We start from the raw sequence: 17,565 nt of genomic DNA, 5'->3' as shown, positions 1-17,565 counted from the left end.
CACACCCCCACGCACACACACACACACACACACGCATACACACACAGTGTGGTCATACAAATCTAGAGATTTAGAGACATTTACATTTAAATTTTCCAAGCAAAATGAATCTGATTATTACAGATTCTTAAGGTTTATTTGAACTATGCAGTCAAAAGAATTGTGTTGAATTGTTCGACTGACTTTAGTTGGTTTGATAAATCCTGTGGTATGTGATCCCTCAGCAGGTAAAGACCAGTGAGTTAGTGTGAGCACTTCGTCTTTCCAGTCATGGTCTGTAAAGAATGTGAAAGTAGTGAAGTGAAGCTTTCTTAATGTTGTTATGAGTTCATGTGAACATGTGAGCAATCTTTGAATTTTACTGCTCGTTTTGTCTCTGTTTTACTTCACATAGATCACAGAATACTTGATCATTTCTCTCATCCACTCGGATTCACATCCTCCCTTGTATTTCTCTGCTTTGGTCATTATGCTAGTTTCCAACATGTACTGCTCCTGTGGTTGTTTGGCCATTTGACCTAATATTTAGAGATTGGACGGAGGAAACTTATGAAGAAATTGTCCCTTGGGAGACGAGTAACTGGGCCAGAGCAGGTAGATAAACTTACAGACACTCAGGTCTCCATTGATGTAAGACTTTGGTTTGATGTGACAGAATGGATTTACTGGCTGCATTTCTGAGAGAGAGAAATTTGTATTTCATTCTGTCTGTTTAGTTGAACCACATAAAAGCAACATAATTATCGAGCCCAGTGTTTCTCCTTGACTCAATGCAATAAAATGTAAATGGATTTTTGTTTTACTTTCTGTCCAAAAAGCCTTCATTTCTTGTCATTACTGATAAAACATGTTTTCCTGCATTTGTAAACAGAGGTTGCTTTGGTGTTTCTGCTTGTTGATCAGTGTAGCATTCCCTCTCACGATGGGAAGCGTTTGAGAATGAACATACAGGCCGCTAAATAGTTTAAGTGTTTGGAAAGGATCTGAATCCATAAATTCAGCCCGCAGATCCCTGAGTAGCACTGGCCCATAAAATAGAGAATTATTGTGAACACTTTGAAAAAATGTTTTGTCTGAAATCACCAGATGGTTGTAGAATCACTGTAAAGTCTCTCTCAAAATGTCAACAAGTTCCTCTTTGCATGCTTTGATCGACTGCTTTCATCTAATTAGGAAAAAAGTCAAACAGGTAACTTTCATATCATTCTCAGGCGACGGTCATTTCGCTCTTTTGCCGTTTTGTACTTTTGCTCTCTTGGCCGTTTTGTACCTATAATTTTCAGAAGCGTTTAAAAGAAACCGTCTGTGGTTGGAAGCTTTGTACTATTCCTGTCAGATGCTACTTGATGTTTTGTACCTGATTGTAATTAAAGTAATATTTCAGACAACAGGGACATTGAATTTTGTTAGTGTGATGACTAAACATAACATTATTTTTAATGCTTTTTTTTTTTTTTACCTTTTCTTCATTCATTTCTTTTAATTTTTGATGTTTAAAATTGGTGAAGTAAGAAGAATAAAAACGAACTGGAGAATGGCCTTCCAGCATTATTAGTTTGGTTAAGTTTGTTGTAAAGCTCCAGGTAAATTATAGTACAACAGTCACAAAAAGGCCCAACAAGTTAAGTTGGCCTCATGATGTGTTTTTCTTTCTTTGAGAATTTTCCCATCAGTACAGAGAAACTCCCATTTGTCAGTCATGAGGTAAAAAGAGCGTCTTGTTTTATGTAAAGCATAATATGAAATTTTATGCACACCCACATAATAATCAATGGCTTTTGCGTAGTTCCACTCCCACAAATACTGATGCAGCGAGCCCTAGCAGAGGCGTTTGAATGTCAAATATGATTCAATTTAATCTGGTGCAAGAACTTGCAAATGGCTCATCAGAACTGTCAAACGATTTTCATTCCAGGATATGGATATTTTATTGAGGGAAAACAGGCAAATATGTAGCACTATGCTTAGAAAACTAAATGCTTAAGCCTTAGATGCTTTTAATTACATTTCTTAAATTTAACGTACAAAGCGTAGATAAGGTTGATGTTGATAGGATGGAAGTTGTCGAGCTAAAGGAGACTTTTAGAGTTTTGTTGTCTTTGAGAAGATTTTTCTCTGAAAAAGCAAACATGTACTAAGCAAAAAGTCTGGCTGAGGAGTTTGGAAAGGCGATGGAAAAGGACTTAAAGTTTGCTCAGAAATGGGATCTGGTCACCATAGACAAAAGGTTATCGGGGCAGATGAGATTTGCCCAAGATGCCGAAGAGTCTGAAAATGATTGGATTGTTGTGGTAGACGTGTCTTTAATATTGTAGGATTTGGAAAAAACATGTGAAGCACCAAGCCGAGGTGGTGGTCTCGGTTTTTAGTAAGGGGACATGAGATCCTTTGTCAAGTGTACTTACTTGTACACTTGACAAAGTGTACAAGCAAGTACACTTTGTTGAGTTGTAGAAAATTTGCCACCTTCAATTCAAACAAAATCTGTGCCAAATGTTTGTGAAGCAAAACTTTCCATTTGTGTTGCCATCATTTTTAAGGTTTTGCTAAACGTTTCTGGAGGTCAGCCACAGAAACGTCTCGTCCGGATTTATGAAATCAAACAATGTCGGCGTCAATCAAAGTTTATGCTGCTAAGATTTTCATTTGTGCTTTAAAGGTCAAAAGTTCAACCTGCCCCTCCGTTTTACCTAAATCAAACAAAATCGATGTCTGAAGTTTGTTCTACCCTTTGTGTGAAATTGTTAAACTTAGTTGACCGACAACAAATTTGCTTGATTTTGTAAATGTGGGAGGGGCTGGTTGACCTTCTGTGACCTCCACAAACTTTTAATAGCATCTTAAAATGATAGCAGCACAAACATTTGCTTGATTTCAAGAAGGTGGAATTCCAATAACTGGAATACTGGAAAACGTATTCCAGTTACTGAGGGATCACGCTTCACAATAGCTGGTTTTCAAACATTTCAGGTGTATTAAAACAGTGGAGCAATTCTTTACCCTTGTAGATTTACTAACAGGTTCGTGGGAGTTGCTGTTGTCTGGTCCGTGTGTGTTATGTAGTTCTGGAAAAATCTAAACTGTGTCCTTTAAGGTGTTTTCTGAGGGTTGCTTTGGGAATATGTGGTTGCTTTGAATTACTTTTCTTGCATTAGAAAAGCAGGAAGGTCTGCATTCTCGGCAGAAAGTCAGTCTTGCCTCCAATGCAAGTTGGACTCCAATGCATTGGAGTCCAACTCCAATGCATTGGAGTCCAACTCCAATGCAAGTTGTTTCTTCTTCATGCACAGAACCTCAAGGTGCAGCCATGTTGTTATGTGGGTGCTGCTCTGGCCTATCATGGTGAAATAAAAATATCCATACTTTGAAGAAATTGTTCTAAATGCTACATCTACAAATCAAATCTCATCAGTGGTCATTAGGACAAGATCCCGGAACTCAACACCTGAGATTAGCTTCTTCCACCAGGTGGTTGGACAAGAGGTAGGGGAGAAGCACCAACACTAAACACTCAGTGTGCTTAAATATTACGTTATCTATCAAATCAACGTAGTTTTTATCTGTTTATTGCAAAATTATATCAATCAGTCCCTCTGGTTTCTTGAGAATTATCGTGGAAATTCACGCAAAATCAACAATTCATCACAAATTTTTCGCATTAAATGGAAACGTTTAATGCGAAACGGAAGTAGTTTATTGCTACCGAGTAAGTAGCAATAAACTACTGAGTAAGTAGTTTATTGCAATAAACTACTTACTCAGTAGTTTATTGCAGATTTTCCATAAAAATGGTCAGAAACTTTCCTACCTTTACTAATCGGCTGCCTCAGCCTTAATGGATGTCAGATTATAGTCCACAATCTAAACCAGTTTTTCTCAACCTTTTTTGGCCCAGCGCCCCCTTAGCCTTTATCCAGGTCCCTCACCGCCCCCCACCAAAGAATTTGCCGGCTACTTTGCACTGACCATTATTTTATCATTAATATTACTATCACTATTGTAGATGTTTTGATTTTTATGCTTGTTTCTGTATTTATGGTCAGAAATAATTTCCCAGAGAACAAAAAAGTCATGGGAATAGAAATTATTTTCACAGGTGTCTACAAAAAATGCAATGAACATTCAAGTTAAAATTGGTAGGCCTAACAGCAGCCAATCAGTGGAAAAAATATTCTTATTTTGTGCCATTTTCTAGTTGTTAAATATTCCACAAAATGACCAGATAAAAGATGTTCAACATGCCAGTTTAAACTTTGATCTATTTGCTAAACGACTGAGCTCTGCAACATTAAAACATGGATAGAACTGTAACTACATTAATCATAGCTCTTCTTCTCTTCAGTGTTTGTCAGTTTCTGGTGGTGCAGCTCTGTGCTGCCTTCAGGAGAATGGGACATCAGAGCATCATTCATAAAACTTCACCCACATGGCATTTATTGTGCAAACCAGAGCTTTCAGTGGAAAAACAAAAGTTCTAGGTTCTTTTAATGCCATACAAATATGAGAAAGAAACATGGATTATATATTTATATAGACCTGTCTATTGATTATAGATTAATAGTTTTACTGGTCAGAAATTACAAAGAACAAATCTGGTTCTTAATCAAATCCTAATGAGTCAAATTGAAAGTGTCATGGAGTCATCAGCCTCATGACATTAACGCTGACATGAAAAATAATATTGAAGAAATAAATATATCAAATCTAATTAAAAACATAAATAAGTAATAAGTTCTTTACTGTTATGGTCTGTAAGATATATTTATTCTCAGTACTAGATGTGGTCTCAACAAACCCATGACATTTCAACAATATTATTTTACCTTTTATCTGGAAATAGTGTCTGTTTATTCTTGCCATAAACAGACACATTATATCCCGTATTAATTATTGCTCGAAAGGTCTTGTCATACAAGTTTATTCCTCTGTATTTACTTTAGTTTCTTAGTTTATTCTTAGCTTATTCTTGCATTTTGTTCTTCATTCATTTCCATTTAGTTTCATTTGATTAGTATTATCCTCTCTTGGTTTATTGCTTTGTCCACTTTAGTTTCTTTCCTGTTGCTAGATTTATTTGTCTTTTATTGACGCTCACCATCAGTAATCTTCACTCATCACCTGCTGCGCCGCCTAATCGTCATGTTTCACATCATGTGTTGATTTTTTCACTGTTCAGCGTCGGATTCTCTGTTTTTATGCCATAATTCACATCTAGTTCGTCGCCCCATTATATGTCCAACTTCTCCTGTTTCAGAGTTTTGCGCAATGTGTGCGTCTTTTTTTTTTTAAGCCCCTAAAGGTGCAGGGCGGTCAGGAAGTGTATCAATGGGGAAAAGACAGACTGACATAAACCTTTTAAAACAACGGAAACAATTTCTGTCTTCTGATTTTTGAAATGTAAAAGTGCTGTGGTACCGTTGTTCTATCACACCTTTTCATACCGGACCACTTACAGCACCGGTGTTAACGCTATAAAATGAACGCTCTCTGTCGTGGTATCACCCATGGAGGGATTTCTTTATTTCTTTATTTAAATGGGTTCATTTTCAGGGTATCGTGATTTTAGCTACCAGTAGCAGGAGAACGGAGCTGCGCCAATAAGCTAACAGAAGCTAACAAACACTGAATAGAAGAAGAGCTGCCATCGATACAGTTGCAGCCAAGCATGATTTAATGTTACACAAGAAAGTTTTACCAAGTTGCTCAAAGTCTAAACTGGTATTGTTGCGCATTTAAGGTGTAAAGTTTACCTTCGACCAAACGCCCCCCAGAGGAATCCCAGCTCCCCCCTTTTGTAAAAATGTCCGCCAGCGCCCCCTGCTGTCCTCTGAACGCCCCCTGGGGGGCGGTACCGCCCACGTTGAGAACCGCTAATCTAAACAGTGAGTAACAAAAAGTCGCATTTGCCGTCATAAATAAGTGCAAATATTGCAAATGTTTCCTAATTAGTACAACAAACACTTTAATTCTTATCGCAAAAAAATCACAGAAAATATCACAAAATCCTGGAGGAACTGAAAAGATGTTCAATATTATCATTTACTTTTAAGAATTCATAAAATATTTTATCAATATATTCTGACACAACTGGCCCTTTAAGAGCATTCATGATCTTGATTTCACTCAAAGCAAAATATGAGCTGGACTCTCCTGTTCTAAGGCATCCTGGAAATCTTCCCCTGAAGGATTTCCTGAATGTGTGAGGGATTTTCCACAATTGAGAAGTTATGGGTGAGTTAATGGATTTTTGATGTTTTTGTGTATATTTATGTTTCCTTTAATTTTATTTCAATATTATCTTATGCTTTCCTTAGAAAAATCCCAAAATGTTTATTTAAAATAATAATAGCAACAAAAAGCTCTTGTGGCCCTTGTCAGTTGATTAACCTGAAAAAGGAGCTACTACTTCACAACACAAGTGTGCCTCATTAACCGGCTCGCATTTCAGGCTCAGACATTTTTTTGTTCCTCGTCCAAAATAAGGGTGAGGCTTATGCAAATACTTTTGAAAATGTAATCACTTGTGTGAGGTATTTTCTTTTCTTTTGTTTATCAAATCCACCCTTTTCCTTTTTATGTGATTATTATTTTGTTGTTCAGCGTGTGTAATCTCCATCTGTTTGTTCCCTCCCCCACACCTACTGCCAAATATGTAGTTTCTTTTTTTTTGGCATGTTTAGCTCTGTTTTATTGGTCATCCAGTCTAATATCTCTAAACAATGGCAGAAGGGGTTTTTAACAATACAAAACTATGAAAGATAAAAGAACCCCAGCCATAATTAAGCTTGCATATTTTGCAAATAACCACAATGGTAAACTAACTAATTGAGGATAAACATAAAATCTGAAAAAATAAATAAATAAATAAACATGTTTTCATGCATTTGTACCTAATGCACAGGTCATTAAATCTGTCTTTGTTTATTTGTACTCACAGTGAGTTGTATTTTTTTAATAAAACAGAACTGAACTCTATATTTTTTATGCTATTTGCTTTTGCTTAACATTTTGGAATTAGTATTTAATCATATGAAAATTTGTACATTGTTGAACTTTTAATTGTTGGAGAATGCTTAAAACATGCAAGGTAACTGTATCTGTCACAGCAAGTTCAAGCAGTTAGTAAAGGGATAAGCTGAGTCAGACAGTGTGTGTGCAGCACTTGCTTCTCTCACTAAAGCGGTGAAAGTGATATCGACCATCTTCACGCAGCTCCTGAACAACCAGGTTGTTAATTACGGACAAATAGTCAGTGCAACGGAAGAATTAAAAAAAACATTCAAACTTATATTGAGGGGTTGATGTATGTCAAAGGTCGTACATTCAGAGGAGAGCCAATAAAATTACATTTGCTATTAATCTTGTATCAAATTCTTTTTTTCAGATTGCCATCAAGACAAACATAAAGGTTTTAGATTTTAGAGGTAAAATTTCAGTCAGTAAGACCACTTACAGAGACACATAAAGACAATGTGCACGGTCAACGTGGTCAGTTAACCCACCACAGTCATATTGTTGGACTGTGGGAGGAACATAGCCATGAACATTGCTATTAGCTCAATTAATATGTCTGAGATTATCAGTCAAGCTGCCTAAAACTGGATTAGAGAATGTACAATGATCAACTAAAAGGCTATAGCCAACATCATAGTACTGCTGGAAAAAGGAGACATTTAAACCCTATTCTCCTTACATCACTGCTTATATTCAAAATGTTCATAAACAGCAGATGATGTCTTGATGAACTGTTTATTAGTTAAAGGTCGCTGATGAGGAGCACGAGGTTTAAAAAGCCAACAATTCATTGGCGAGAGAATGTGAAACTTAACATGTTGAGCTGGGGTCCAGGGAGAGCAGCTGTGAGCAGGACAGTGTCGGTGCCCTTTCACGTGTAGCAGCCATTGCCCGTGAGAATACTTGGTGACATTTAACTGTGTAGATCATCAGCTATTGGAAATTCACCATGCCCCCTTTCTCAAGTGTCAAACAACGCAATATATAGCTGAATGTTGCAGACCGTATTTCAGCGCGCAAAGTTCAAAAACCTTTCACCTGTTGTCTGTCGGCTCCTATTGAATAGCAGAGAGTGATCTGACGATGTGAAGCCGGCCTTACCAACACATTCACGAAATGATTTATCCGCTCACACTGAAATTATTACAAATCTGAGCTGTTTGTAACAACAAGTTTACTTTATCGTCGCTTTTAAATTGTCTCTTGGACCTTTCAGAGTTTTTGTCACCTTTCCCTTCATCTCTGTTCAGACTTGGAAGACAGATCAAAAGGTTATTGTCTTTCACCAGTCTAGACTATATTGTTATGACTATACAGTCTACCTTATTTGTTTTATTTTTTCCTTTTGATGTGTTCCAAACATGAAAGCAGGTTAATTATTTCTTTCTCATTAAGCAGTGACCAGCCCATTCATTGTCCACTTTCTCCAAGGCTTCTAATTAATATAAAGCAACAACAGGTAGCAAAATAAAAGAATGCAATGTAATTCATGAGATTGTAGTATGTTGATAAACTTCAAAGAGAAAGCCAGAAAACATGCTTTTCCTCTTTTTATGTTCTGTAATTATTGAGTTACTAGAATGTTGGTTTTAAAACTTCCTCAATAAAGTCTAGAATCATTAGTGTCTAATGTGTTATTAGACCTGGATTTGACTAATGTTTGAAGTTGAGTGATGATGTACTTTGAATTTTATCACAACCTTTTGTGGTTATTATTGAGAGAGCAGTAAAAAAAATGACAATTAAAGTGTTTGAGAAGTTATGTAGCCGTGTTTCAATCAACCACTGGTGCGCAAATTGGAATTACGAAAGTGAACTTGCTTAATGGAAACACGCCAACTTAGAAAAAAAACTCGTTTTTCAACGAGAAGGTTTTTTATTTGCTCAGCAACTAGGTGGTTTTCCAGCTAAAATTTGTGTATTTCACAAAACTGAAACATTGTTTTGCATCACATGCGAAAAAAAAGTGACCAAAAAGCGCATGTCGCTACTAACAGAAACAACGACGACGACGACAGGAAGCGGCAGGATGATGATGGTGACATCTGTTTTTTTAATGACTTATTACATGAGCAAACTTATTCACATGTGACTTTGTGTTTCTCATTTGATGGAAACAACTCAATTGCAAAAGTGAGTCTGTTCGACATATTGGCAAAGGTTTACAAGATCGTATTCTTATGGAAATGTGTGTCATGAATAAACCAGAGGGAAAACAGACTGGAGTAAAACCGTTGAGGAGAAAAAGCTCTGCAAGTTATTAGAAGGGCACAAAGGAACCGCAGGTATAAATACAGAGGAGGCTGATTGTGGAACAAAGAACAGGTGTGTGATTAACTGAATTCACTAAAACTACATAGGAAGCATGAGTGGTGGAGTAGAGGAAACACAAAATGATTGCAAAAGACCAGGAAAGAGGATAAAAAATATTGTTCCAACAAGTGAACGGAGCAGCGATGACTAAGCAAAGCAAAATATGAGAGTTCGAGCAAATTACAAAGCTAATATATTAAAAAATCCAAACCTGGAGGCTTCAGTGCACCAGTTCCATTAAGTAATACAAATGTCGCACAATAATTGCTTTCGGTCAATATTTTCTAAATTGAATGGTGTTTATTGCTGCTTTTATGGAACGAGCAGTGGAAAACAATAGCTAAATGAATTCTAAACACATTTTTGGAGGGGAGGGTGGATTTGCAAACATTCTCAATTTATTGACGTCTAACAAAATGATAATTTCCCATCCCTCCAGCTTGCCAATTGATCATATTTTCTGTTTAATTCATATGCAAATATTAGAATAGAGTAGAATAAAATACAATAAAAATGTCCTTTATTGTCCCACAACAGGGAAATCCAGATATCGTAACAGTGAGTTAAGGTATGTGGGAACTCACAACACAAAGATAAAAAAAGAATTATAGAAATAAATTTGTAAAGACAAATTTACAACTACAACATACGGAGCAGGAAATCAAGCAGCATAATTGATGGTTTAGTCCAATACGTGCTCACAGACTTTACTGCTTCACATTTAGGTCCATTTATACCAGTATCTGTTCACAAGTCAACACAACCTTCAGCAAGTGAGATGACTAAATAAGAATGTCATAAGTAAAAAAAAAAAAAAAGAGCCAAACAAAAAGAGGGGAATAAAAGTTTAACGATACACCAAAACAACAAACGGTTCTAAAACATACGAGAAGTGGGAAACCAAATCTGGAAGTGGATCAAGGAGCCATTGTGCTCCAGCTCTTGCGGATCAACAGAGGTGAAGCAGAAGAGTGGAAGCAGGAAACACAGAGACAATCAGGGGGGAAAATAGCTGGAACAAGAGCAGTAATGAGCCGAGGCTTTTGAAAGACACCAGGTGAATGTGTCACACTCTTTAATGCCGCTGCAGCATTTTAATTGAGGCAGAAGCGCGCAAAAAAACACTTCACAGATGTTTGTCGAGTACCCTCAGAGTGGCCTTGCTTTCACCATCGGTTTTGCTTGTAGTGTATTGTTTGAAAGTGTTATCGCTGCTTTTCTTGATATGCAAATGTTTCCTTGGAGAAAAGAGAAAACTATTGGTATTAGATACTGAAACATGCGCAGGCTTTTTGTGTGGCAGCTCACCGACTGTGCCACATGGCTTTTAAAAACAAAAAAACAAATTTAAGTGAAGATAAATTAGTTTCTCTCATGTTTCCAGAAGTATTTATCTAGAATATTCTTTAGTGCCATCAGGTCTGACTTTCAAAGATGAATGCATCTGTTTTAAAAGGGCTGTATTCTGTATTTTTCCAGGCACAAAGTGTCGTTTTATAGCACTATCGAGTAACAATGTTACCTTCAGTTATTATAAAAATGCTGTATATATCATTTTTATAATATATACAAAAATTGTATATAATATATACCATTTGACTTTGTACTGTAACACCTTGAAATTGGGCCTCTGTCTCTTTAAAAGCTCCTGCTCTTTCTGAAGCTCCGTCATCAGGAAGTCATCACAGCATGGCTCCTCTGTTAACCCTTTAGCAACATGTTTACCAGCGTTATACTGAGAAGTAGCTCCTATAATGAGCTCTACTGATACGCAGTTCGATCAGGTGTTTGCTGATTGCTGCTGGCTAGTCTGAAGGAGCCGAGTGTTGGAGTTACAGAGGGAGGGCTGCTCTGTGAGGAGGAAACATGGAAACTTGGAAATTGCAGCTCACAGGAGGAGCTTTGTCCTTGAAGGCGGAGCTAAGTCCATCAAGGCTTTTTGCACAGCTGAATGGTTGCCACGGAGATTAAAGGGTTTCTTAAACATATGAAAGGATAAAAGGAAGGGTTTTTTTTTATGAATGAATCACCGTATAACATGATGTAAAGCTCAAAAGAGTCAATTTTCCATAAGACTGCCCCTTTTAAGGCTGATTTGTATTCAGGTGGCAGCAGTAATCACTATCAAAGGTTTAAAAGTTGCTACAGAAAGACAATGTGAAGAAAGACAGTCAGACTGGTGTGTGGCATTTGCCAACAAAATAAAAAAAATAAAAAAAACAAATGAGCATGTGCTATTTCTGTTGACACCTGTTGCGGTACCTTCCACGGACACGTCGTCTCACAGCTGCAGCGATAACGTGCGTCGACTAAACGAGAATCTGCCGTGATAGATGCGAGAGCGCTGCTTGTTTCGCTGGGAGCAGATGGGAGGAAATGCAACACCCCGCTCGGTGGTGAACGGCTGATGCAATCGCTCCACATTTTCTGCTCCATCAAAACCGAAGGCGAGCGTTTGAACACGCCTGCTGGTGATAGAAGGATCTTAACACATGCGCTTTGTTTGGTTTTGTGTGTTGTGATGACAAAAGGGAGAGAGTAACACTTTATCCTAAGAGGTGTGGATAACGCTGGCACAGGCCACCAGCATATTTGTTTGTGTGACTGAGCGCGTTCAGACGGGCCGGACATAAAGAGCTATTGTGCTCTGAGAGAGAGCTCTTATATTTCATACATGCCTTAGTATGTTGAGTTAGTTAAAAGAAAAAAAAGTAATCTTGGAAACTTTTAGGATTTCTTTTTGGTAAATAATTTTTGTTTAATTAATATGAATTAATTTGGCTTGTGTGTCTCTGTGTTGCCTTGGCGTAGACTGACGGCATGCCGGCCACCTGTTGGCCCCCTTTGACCTGGTTCCCCTTTGACCAGACGATGGCTATTTCAGGTTAGCCTTACACTATTCAGGTAGCTCTCATTATAGAACTCATCCAAGCGCTGGCTTGGATGAGTTCTATAATGTGGCTACAATGTTTGTAGCCACTTCCTGTTAGCATACCTCCACTGTTTCGTGAAGTAGCACTTGGTTTTTATAAGTGAAAAAAAGAATTTTTTATGCTTTCCTACAATAAAACTAGCAGCATTAGTCGCAGTTGCTATAGCTTTGTACATACTGTAACTTTAACTTGATTCTCATATTAGTGGGTCAYGGTAATTGATAAAGCTACGTCTGCTCTAAAAGATATTATCGGTGAAAATTATGCGGCGAATAACTCAGCAGACCAACTTATTCAGTTGCAACAGACTGCGATGACGCTGCAAAACTTTTTCTTTTTTCATTTACTAGGCATGCTGCCATCACTTCCTCATATTGGAATATAAATCCAGAATAATAATTTACATTATAACTAATTTACTGCAATTATTAGTTTATTTTTAAACTAATAAATTTATTAGTTTATTTGCCTAGAAAAGGCAATAAAATTTTTTTTTGTTTTTTTTTTTAAGTTGATTTCACAGTTAGCTCTTGGCTCCTTGCACATGCTTTTAAATATAAATAGCCCTTTCTGAACCATTTGAAAGAAGGGTTGTTGTTGTTGGTTTTTTTTTGTATGTTTTTTTTTACATGTTTGACCAAGGTGTTCCATATAATGTTTTTGTCAATTTCTCTTTATTATTTATTTTACATTGGCTGTTATATTCTTAGTTACACGATTTGAACAAATTAAAGTTGTGAATCTATTTAAGTGTGCTGTATTTAAGTATGCTGTATTGGTGCTGAGCTGTCAAATTTTGTGAGTCAGTGCATTTATGTCTGTTTAAAAAACAAACAAAAAAAACATTTTAAGTCAATTCAGCACTGATTTTCTGCCGATACTAAACCTCAGATATCGATATCGGTATCAGAAGTGAAAAAAGTGAATTGGTGCATCTCTGTGCTCTTCATAAGAAAATACCCATAGTGTTAACTATATAATCATTGCTGCCTCATATTGTAATCATTGGCTCACTTTGCTTCGTGTATTTTTACACATTTGTCCAGGTGCATCCCATCATATAATCATATATCATCATATAATTATTTATATAAATCATATAATTTATTTCTGCTAAAATAGTTCTTAACATTTTTTCAGAGGGTGGATGCAACTGTCCGAAGTCCTAAACAGTGCTAACCCTTGTAACAAAAATATGCAATTTAGGGAGCTCTTAATGAAGATTGAGACGTAAACCAGCGCTAAAGCTAGCTGCTCTGAAACATCTGTTTCAACTCAGTTAAGTAGGAAATTGGAGCACTTTATCCCTGCTGCGTAAAACCAAAGCATGTCAGAATCATTTTATTAAGCCAACAGAAAACTGTGCAAACTTGTTAACAAATGACAGTATCCATCTTGTAAGCAGATGATAAGAAAAAAAAAATAACTGGAACAAGCGTGGTATTTCTTTGTGCCTCCCCCCATCATGGCTTAACTACGGCTTTTCCTTACTGTCTGTCTCTGCCTCTGTCTTCTTCTCACCTCAGTGCTCTGCGAACTCTGAGCTCCCATGGAGTGGGTGCGCTCCACACTTACATAAAACCAGCAGGTTACACAATTTAAATGCTCCCTCTACCCATGTATGTGTGCATGCATGTTCCCCTGCATGTGGGCTAGTGGGGCTAAAAGTCTTGACAGAGTCTAATATAAAAGGAAACGACTAATGATATCACTGCATGCGAGTGCGTGGGTTTTTTGTTGCTGTGCAGTGCTGTGTATATCTGTCCTGTGCATGTGAGTGTGTGTGCGTGTGGGTGTGTGTGTGCGTGTGTGTGTGTGCGTGTGCATGCATGTGTGTGTGTGTGAGTGGGAGAGAGAAAGAGGCTTTCCTTCCAGAAAAGAAGCACAGCTCCCATTCATTATGTGTTTATTTCCACTTCCACTTTGTTCTCGATATAATATTTAAAATTGATGTGAAGTTTTTGATTGTCTCTATATGACAATTCAAGGTTCTCACAGCTGACGGATTTTTTTTTTGTTGCACATTCAGTGGAGGAATGTAGAAATTCCCTCTCACATAGCTTAAGCCTTGCATATTGGTAAAGTACTGTTCATCATCCTTATGAAGATGTTAAGCTATGACACATTGTATTAGGCCTATTGTAGACAGAGAAAATTGGTATGTTTTCACCCACTAAAAAACTCTTGAGGTTAATCTCAGAAATGTTTTAGGACAAACAAGAAAATTACTGAGCTCCAAAATTTTAAAATTTTCTTTAAAAAAAGAAGAAAGAAAAAAAAACTCACCTTTTGGGATTGATCTCAAAAGCTCACCAGAAAAAAAGAAGAAAATCTGAGAGTCTCAGAAATATTCTATAAAAATAACGTGGAATTTTTCTGAAGTTTTTTTTTTGTTCTAGAAATTTCCAAGATTTTTCTAGAAAATGTTTGAATTCTTTTTAACATTTTAAAGAAATAAATTTCCAACTTGGTTTTGTTTTGTTTTAGAAATCTCAAAATATCTGCACTTTTTGGCGGGAACTTATATTCATTTTCTTCTTACCTACATTGGCTCTAATGAACCGTCATACTAAGCTGAGAAAACAAGATGTTTGAAAGTTTGTGGAGAAAGTTACAGATGTCACAAGATCTCTCTTTAATCTCTCTTCAGTTCTGTCACTTCCAACTAATGGTTCCTTTGCTTTATTTTAAATTATGATATTTAAATACCACACTTAAGAGATCTTTGAACATCATAAACTTGACTTGGCTTTACTTTTCAAAAGATTATTCAGTAATCTGAATAATCTTTTCGGATTCCTTTTTCAAGGTAACCATGGCCGTTACATATTATGTTGAGTCGATTCGGTTGGATCAAGAATGGAGAAATAATGCCAACAACACTTTTCACWAAAGGCTTTATTAGAATTAACATGTGTATGAAGGTTTCACAAGTTAATCGGATGTTGGCATGAATGCACATACAGAGTATGGAGACTGATAAAAACCTTAGTAGAACATAATCTTACTGTAACATTTAAAGTAAGATTTACTTTATTTTTTACTCATACTATGCCATGCAGACGCTCTGTCTGCGCTCATGAATGTCGCTGACTGTGGATGCCGGAGTGGCTACACCTGACAACCAGCCTGATTCTGAATAATTACAATCTGTTGAGCATTAAACGTTAACTCCCAGATCAGTTGATCTTAAAATATAGCAAAAATGTCCACTTAAGACAATATTTTGTCTAAACTAAGCTAGCCCATCAAAGGGCATTTTTAATTCCACGTTATTTATCTACCACTACACAACACGGGGGCGCATAAAAAGCAAACAAAAAAACAAACACATTTCTTTCCTTATATTTCCTTTCAACCTCCTACCTTTATTTTGTGTTATTGCTAATAAAACTCCTTTGAAGCTCAGAGATGCAGCATAAAGATTTTCTTCCCATTTCAGTGCTCAGTCAGCGGTTCAGATGCTTAGAGAGTTACAGCAGTTCAGATATCGACATCCCAGCTGTCATCTTCGGTTAGCGGGTGTGTTGGTGGAAGTGTTTGTGTTTGTTCCTCACATTCTAATCTCACACCCTAGCACACCTTTTTTTTCCCATTTTCATGTCTCTTTGCAGTTGCTTTTTCCTCCCCCTTACCCTTGTCATCTGTCTAATCCACCTTAGGTCTCTCTTTTTATTTATTTATTTTTTCAAAACCCTCTTATCTCTGCTTTTTTCCACCTTTGTGTCCAACTCTCTCTCTCTCCATCTCCACTACGGTACAATGGATGCTGTCGCTTAAGAGTGCCATCCTTCCTTATCCTCTCTCTATGGTTTCTTCCAAATAAAACACACATGGGAATCCAACCGTATGAACCTGTATATCCCGGCTCCTTGTGCAACACATGCTCACTCGCACAGAACTCAAGGGTGCTCCTGTGTAATTCCAGAGATGAGTTATTTTGCCTCGGGGCAGATCTTTCTCGCGGGGTATCTGTCATATCAACCACCCCACGCACCTTCCCCGTTTTTTCCCTCCCATACATCATCCCCGTTCTCATGCCTCCATCCACCCTCCGCTCCCTTTTCGTCTCTCATATGCATACAAATTTCATATTGTTTTATTATATCCATCTGATTCCCACAGCCTCTCCTGCTCCCAGCTTCTAACCACAAAACGCTGTTCTCCTAATGTTTCACCGTTTCAGGCCGTCTCCCGCTGTGGAACGTACTTTTCCTTCCAACATACCCACTCCCGTGTCCGCCTGTCCGTCCGTCCGTCCGTCCATCCGTCTGCATTCAGCCACCGGGGGGGATTCATTAGTGTGTATGTAGAAGGGGGGTGAGCAGCTTCCTCCCTTTTTAGAAATCAAAAGCCCGTTGATGCCACTAATGAATGTGTGCCGGGACAGAACCTAAGCAACGGCAGCCCTGATGGGGGTGGTGACTCACTGATCCCAACGAGGCAGGATTTATTACGGGAGGAGAAGGCTTTTAGACGTTTTTGAATATAAAAGATTATGCGAGAAACGGCTATGCCTGATGATCAGCTATTAGGTTGGTGCCGTTTCTGCAGGTCGTTCTGCCGATGCGTCACAAACGCATCAGATTTGACTYGACGGGATGCATAAAGAGTGATGTACGCAGGTTAAAACTCAAAGCTCACGGTACTGCTCATTATGCCAGGGGACTTTTGATTGAAAGTCAGCAGCAATAATTTATGCTGCTGACCGTGATGCAAATTATCGTCTGGTTTACATGCAAAGACTACAGTGGAACGGTGCATCTTGGAACGTCAAAGTCTCGCAGCATGTTTTCACAGACTTACCCAGACGCTAGAGTTGGAAAGTCTGAAGTTTTGCGTCTGTACACGGAGCGTCAAACCAATCAGAGAGACTACATGGCCTGTCCTTGGTGTCCTGCCAGGAGATGCAGGCAGGTCGTCAAAGTGGGTGAGATCAGATTTATTCTGAAAGCAAACCGCATCGCGCACTGACCATGGAGTAGGTGATCAAACTCGCCAAACTCAGAAAGACTCTGAAGTATCTGGTGAATTCAAACACAATACAGAGGTACCAGACGACATGTACTGGTATTTAGGGTTAGGGCTTATGGTAGGGGGTTAGGGTTGGACTGTACAAATCAGTGAAAAATGCACCATGAATACCTTTTAATGCATCTGTACTTTTTCACATAGTTTCTCAAAAAGGTTGTTGAAATAAATAGAACATCTTGAAAAACATAGTTCATGACAAACCTCTTTGTAGATGCAAGATTTAATGTTGTAAAAGAAAGCAACAAATTAAATACATAAAAAAACATAATGT

General features: G+C 37.7%; 1 protein-coding gene across 4 annotated transcripts in view; it reads left to right on the top strand.

Moving 5' to 3' along the window:
• LOC103479941 (voltage-dependent T-type calcium channel subunit alpha-1I-like) overlaps positions 1-17,565 on the top strand; it is a 200,969-nt gene that overhangs the window by 17,333 nt on the left and 166,071 nt on the right. The window contains exons 2-3 of one of the 4 annotated variants that reach the window (XM_017306056.1): positions 12,139-12,211; positions 13,787-13,848. The exons of 1 other annotated variant lie outside the window; for it this stretch is intronic. The gene's annotated coding sequence lies outside the window, so the exon portion shown is untranslated. The remainder of the gene's footprint in view (positions 1-12,138; positions 12,212-13,786; positions 13,849-17,565) is intronic. 2 more of the 4 variants (XM_008434762.2, XM_008434828.2) reach the window with 2 other exon arrangements.

Source organism: Poecilia reticulata, linkage group LG1 (assembly GCF_000633615.1).
Source record: "Poecilia reticulata strain Guanapo linkage group LG1, Guppy_female_1.0+MT, whole genome shotgun sequence".
NCBI classification, from domain to species: Eukaryota; Metazoa; Chordata; class Actinopteri; order Cyprinodontiformes; family Poeciliidae; genus Poecilia; species Poecilia reticulata.
The sequence above is the reverse complement of the archived record's forward strand: the minus strand, read 5'-3'. Positions and strand labels throughout refer to the sequence as shown.